Source organism: Nicotiana tabacum, chromosome 6, assembly GCF_000715075.1.
Source record: "Nicotiana tabacum cultivar K326 chromosome 6, ASM71507v2, whole genome shotgun sequence".
Classification (NCBI taxonomy): domain Eukaryota; kingdom Viridiplantae; phylum Streptophyta; class Magnoliopsida; order Solanales; family Solanaceae; genus Nicotiana; species Nicotiana tabacum.
Window position 1 is genome coordinate 147,875,907 of NC_134085.1, and position 5,893 is coordinate 147,881,799.

Here is a 5,893-nt window from a genome sequence, read left to right on the forward strand (position 1 = left end):
GAACACGGATGAACATCATAAGAACAATATCACATGAACATGATTTTAACAACATTTCAACAACAAATCACATGAACACAAATTGAACAACCAAGAACAACTAAAATTTGATTGAACAATATTTTTGGCAACAACAAACCTATTTTTCGGATTTAAACAACAACAACAATCAAACAAGTATATTTAGATTCCTAAATTCAATAATATTGAACTTAAAATCAACTCTAACAACATTACAACAAACAATTCTTATATTAAACTTTAAACAAGATTATGAGAACAATTCAAGAAATAATCATAAATGGTAAACAAGAAATCAAACTATACAAAATTCGGATTCAAGATCATCCAAACATGAACATGAATGAATCTATTTTAACACAACAAACATGACGGATTAAACGATTAAATCAATATATTCCTTTAACACAACTAAATTCTTTAAACAAATAACAAGATCGACGAAGAAACAATTATGAACTTAAACTTGAACTTAACAATACTAACAATTTCTAACAATACATAAACACATGAAACAAATTGAAGAAAGAGTTAATTAAATTTCAATTTGAATCTAACAAACAACAAACTAACAAATATTCACTTAAACAATAATACAAACATGAAATGAATATGAAAACAACTAATTAAACTTCTATTTTGAAATCTGAAAATTAATTTTAACAAAGCACATGAACATGAACAAACTAGAAAAAATGATTTCAACGATAAACAACAAACAAAACAAGAATCAAATATTTAACGATTTTAACTTTTAGAAATATAAAAACGAAATATGGACAAAATAAAACTCAAAAACAACTAACCGGAGATGAATCAACGAAGAACTTTGATTGTAAACAAATCTGTCCGAGCCTCGACCAAAGCTCGAACAAATGACGACGAAGACGAAGAGAAGATGAAGCAGCCCGTAGCTACTGCCGCGACGAGCAGCAGCAGCAGTCCGTCCAACACCTGCTGCGACGAGCAGCAGCAGCACGACGTCAAGACAGCAGCAACGGCGGCGACAGGCAGCAGCAGCGGCGGCGACAGGCAGCAGCACAGCGCGGACAGCCATGGACGACGACATGGTCGACGTCGAAGCTCGTCCATGGCTGTGTTCGTTTGGTTGTTTGGTTGAGACAGAAGCAGCAGCAGCTGGTCGACCATGGCAGCGGCAGTCCGTCGAGGAGGATGACGGGAAGACGACGCACCGGCAGAAGCAGCGGGGAGCAGAAACGGGCAGCAGTGCGCACAACGGAGGTTTGACGAAGAAGATGAAGCAACGGAGAAACCATGGACGACGTCGACGGAAAAGATGAAGACGTGAAGATGGAGGGGAAGCCATGGTTGGGGTGTAAGGGGGGGCAGCCATGGTTGTGTTTTTTTAGCTTGGGGAAGATGATGAAAAGAGAGAAAGATAGGAAAGGGGGGGTGGCGGATTGGTTAGGTCTTTTTAGGGTTTTCTTCTCTTTTTTTTGTTTTGTGTTGTTTGTAAGATAATAGGATGTTGGGTTATGGACTGGGTCGACCCAGTTCGAAATGGACTGGGTCGTAGGGAAGATTGGGCCATTTTTTGGGCCTATGGCTTGAAATCGAAGAAGAGACCCAATTCCGACTTTCTTTATATTTTCGCTCTCTTTTCTTCTTTTATTTCTCTAAAACTAAATTATAAAAATACTTAAACTATTATTAAGAACTAAATTAAGTTATAAAAGCGCAAATTAACTCTCAATAACAATTAACGCACAATTAAGTATTAATTAAGCATAAAATTGTATATTTGGACATTAAATGCTAAAAATGCAAACGATGCCTATTTTTGTAATTTTTAATTTTTGTAAAACAAATTTAATCACTAACAATTGTAGAATTAAATCCTACATGCAAAATGTGACATATTTTTGTATTTTTTTATTAATTTAGCAAATAAACATGCACAGACAAATACAAATAATTATTCAAAATATCACAAAATATCACAAAATTGCACATCAAAGAAAAATCATTTTATTTTTGAATTTTTTGGGAGTAATTCTCATATTGGGCAAAAATCACGTGCTTACACTCGTGTCCTGCTGTTGCATCGATGAGCTGGTCGATGTGTAGCAATGGAAAAAAAAATTCGGAGCCATTTGCGAGTAGCTTATCGACCTCTTCGCTGACGGCGTCGTTGATTGCGGGGTTGAACTTCCTTCTTATTTGCCGCACCGGTAGATATAGGGGGTCAATGTTTAACTTGTGGGTGGAGATATCTTTTGGGATGCCTGGCATATCTACATGGGAGAAGGCAAACCGATCGGCATGGTCAGTCAAGAACTTATAAAATTTACCTGGTTCCGAGAGGTTGTGCCCGATATAAGCCTTTTTTGTGATGTCGTTGCCGTCTAGCAGGATGGGATCAAGATATTCTAACGTTGATTCGGATGCTTCCACGATGTCGGGGTTCTTGATAACGTCTGTCCGCACGTTAAGTTTGGCTCCCGACATCGCTGATTGTTATTGGGTGATGCGATAACATTCTTGTGCGGTGCGTTGCTCCCCTCAAATGCTGAATATTCCCCATGGGGTAGGAAACTTGATCACTTGATAGAGACTGGAATTGACTGCTCGCATGGCGTGTATCTACGAGCGCCCTATGATGGCGTTGTAAGGTATTTCCTTGTTCATGACGTGAAATGTCATTTCCAGGGTGACTCCTCCGTCTAGGACAGTTAGCACTATCTCTCTAGAAGTTCGTTCAACTGCATTATTAAAACTTATTAGCATTATACAGCGGTATTATTTTATCTTCGAGTCTCATCTACACGAGGACTCGAGGATGGATAATACACGCATCTGCGCCCGTCATCTACCATTATTATTTTTACATCAGTATCTGCAATACGTAAAGTGATAACAAGAAGTGAGGGAAAGACAAACCGTCGGCATCCGAATTATCGAAGATAATACTGTCTTCGAGGTCATCATACTGTTCGTGAGTGATTGATCATTTGAGTTTATGTGTGGTGGTGAACTTGACACGATTGATCGTTGTGTCGTCGCCCCCGCCGATGATCATCTGTAAGGTGCGGGCGGGAGAAGGCGATTTTGGAGGTCCTTGGGGTTGTTCGCTTTCGCGGGCGAAGTTAGTCTGTCCTTGATCACTCAGCTGCTCCTTCAGGTGACCCTGGTTTAGCCTTCGTACTACTTCCTGTCGTAGTCCTATGCAATCTTCGGTTTTGTGAACCCTTTCTTGGTGAAATTCGCAGAAAGCGCTTGGCTTCCAAGTGCTAGGGTTTGACCTCATCCCTTGCGGCCATTGCACCTTTGGACCGAGTTTCTATAGGGCGTACACTATTTCTGAAGGAGAAACACAAAAATTTTGAGCGTATAGGAGTGGAGGCATACCTTTCTCGTGTTGACATGGTGTCATATACCGAGGAGGAGCATCCGTCCGCCGTGGTGGAGGCGGGGCAGACGTCTTGACGTAGGGTTGATGCCTTTCCCGACCGGAGCTGGACTCCAACTAATCTCTTCGATCGTCATTGCAACGATCTTTTCTTGCTTCGGTTTGGAGTGACGTCAACCGTTGGGTTGGTCCATTTAGATCGTCCTCGTCGGCTCGTACCTCAGCGTAGTAGGCATTATAGATTTTTTCCCAAGTAGTTGGAGGGTATTTCATGAGCCTGCTTAGCAATTTTCTGGTCGCTCTTGACCCGTTTCTGTTTAATCAGTTCTGGAAGGCCGCTACTGCCATTCCTTCTGACACATTCGGCAAGCTCATTCTTACCCTGTTGAACCCAGCTAGGAAGTCCTTGAGTCCCTCGCTGTGCATCTGTCTTATGGCAAATATATCATTTACCCTAGCCTCTGCCTTTATGGCTCCTGCATGGGCGGTGACGAATTTGTCTGCCATTTCCTCGAATGTTGCTATTGAGTGTGCTGGTAGTTGAGAGTACCATGTCAAGGCTCCCCTTGTTAAGGTTTCGTCGAACTTTTTCAACAGTACCGATGGTACCTGCTCTTTTGAGAGATCGTTGCCTTTTACGACTGTAACGTAGTGGATGATGTGGTCTTCTGGATCGGTAGTACCATCATATATCTTCAAGTAGGGCGGCATTTTGAAGGTCTTTGGAATGGTGTAAGGGGTCGCTTCTTCATTGTATAGTTGCTCGATGAATCGACCAACATCGCATTTTGGCAACAACTTTGGAGCGCGTGGTATTTTGTCAACTCTCTCTTGGTGTTCCTTCATTTGGTCGTGGAGTGCCTTATTCTCATTTTCCATCTCCTCCATTTTCTTGAAAACGGCTGCAAACGTATCATTGCCTGCGTTATTAGCAACATAAGTGTTACCTGTACGGTGGGCATCTTGCTCACCCTCGTTTATCGTGACATCTGTATGTGCCACATTCCTATCATCCCTTTGGGCGGGTTTATCAAGGATGGTGTTCAGAGCACTTGTTAGCCATTCTTCCAGTAGTCTTCTTACTATCGGTGGTGCCTCTCCTGTTGCAGATGTGGAGGCTTCCCTTTCGCGTGAAGCAGTCACGCTTCCGTGTGGGGGAGGTGAACTGTCTCCCCCGGATGTGATGTTTGGTGTTTCATTTTCGTGATCCTCTATGCTATCTTCGTTAATGGTGTCTACAAGGTTGGCTGTGACGTCTACTATGACTTTTTGCCTTGCATCTCCTTTTCCTGCCATTGTCGGTTTGTACCAAGCTCGGAAGAAGTGATTATCCCTTTCAAGAGTCTAGATGAAACTATAATCTTAGCTAAATAAATCCCCACAAACGGCGCCAAATTGTTTGACCCAAAAGATATTGAAACCTTTTTGATTAAATCAATTAAAGAAGATGAATGGGTAAATCTCAGCCAAATATAATAAACTCTATAATGAGAGACATAAGGGATGAATGAGGAAAATAATATTTATTGATCTCGTGGAGCCGGATGAGTAAGTGTGAAATGATCACCAAAGATGTAGAAAAAATATTACAATGGGTGCTCTTAATCAAAAGTTCTTCCCCTTTACAAGGTTTTTTCCTCACTATATACAAGGGACAACCCCCTTCTGAACCTTAGAAAACATATCATAGGGAATATTCAAAAGTATATTCCTAATGCCTCCTGTTAGACCTACACTACTGCAAAAGTCATGCGTTCTCTATCCGCTGTCGGTAGTCCACGTCTTTCATAGGATGTCGTGTTGTGAAGATTTCATCTTTTGTCATATTTGTCAATAGTCGTGGTCGTCCAAATTTGGACCTATATAGAAACCCCACTTTTTACCTCACTTGTTAGTCAGGGGTTGAAGCTAGGCATAAGAGTTGTCCCACATCGGCGCATTAACGTATATGTTGCCCGCTAGTTTCTCAGGGTTGAAGCATGCAGTAAGAGCTATTCCCACATCGGCGCATTAACTTAGCTATCCGCTAGTTATATTGTTGCTCACCGCAGCTGAAGGACACGACCTTACTTGAACAGGATCTATTCTATATGCTCGTACCATTGTATCCTTGAGTTATAAGGAGACAGAAAACCAAGTCTGGTTGATGAGGCGTGGCTATGTGACTAGAACGTGATTAACAATTGACCATGGTTACTTGTGATCTAGGAAGCAGTAGATGATCATTCTCAGCTCTGCTTTGCAGGCTTAGGATGGGATGGTCACATAGCTGTCTGACAGACTCCCAATCTTTTTGGTTCTTATTTCCTTTTACGCCTAAATGCGTCTCTTTTTTCCTTGGAAGAAGATTATTTTGAATAATTTAAGTAATTTCCTTGAGTAATTTAACAGTTGACCATGGTTACTTGTGATCTAGGAAGCAATAGATGATCGTTCTCAGCTCTGCTTTGCAGGCTTGGGATGGGATGGTCACGTAGCTGTCTGACAGACTCCCAATCTTTT

General features: G+C 41.4%; 1 non-coding gene across 1 annotated transcript; it reads left to right on the plus strand.

The window, feature by feature from the left end:
• The first annotated feature begins 5,451 nt into the window (after nt 1-5,451).
• Nucleotides 5,452-5,674, plus strand: LOC142182438 (small nucleolar RNA U3). Its single transcript, XR_012711266.1, has one exon. It is a non-coding gene; the product is annotated as a small nucleolar RNA U3 (small nucleolar RNA).
• Nucleotides 5,675-5,893: the final 219 nt, after the last annotated feature.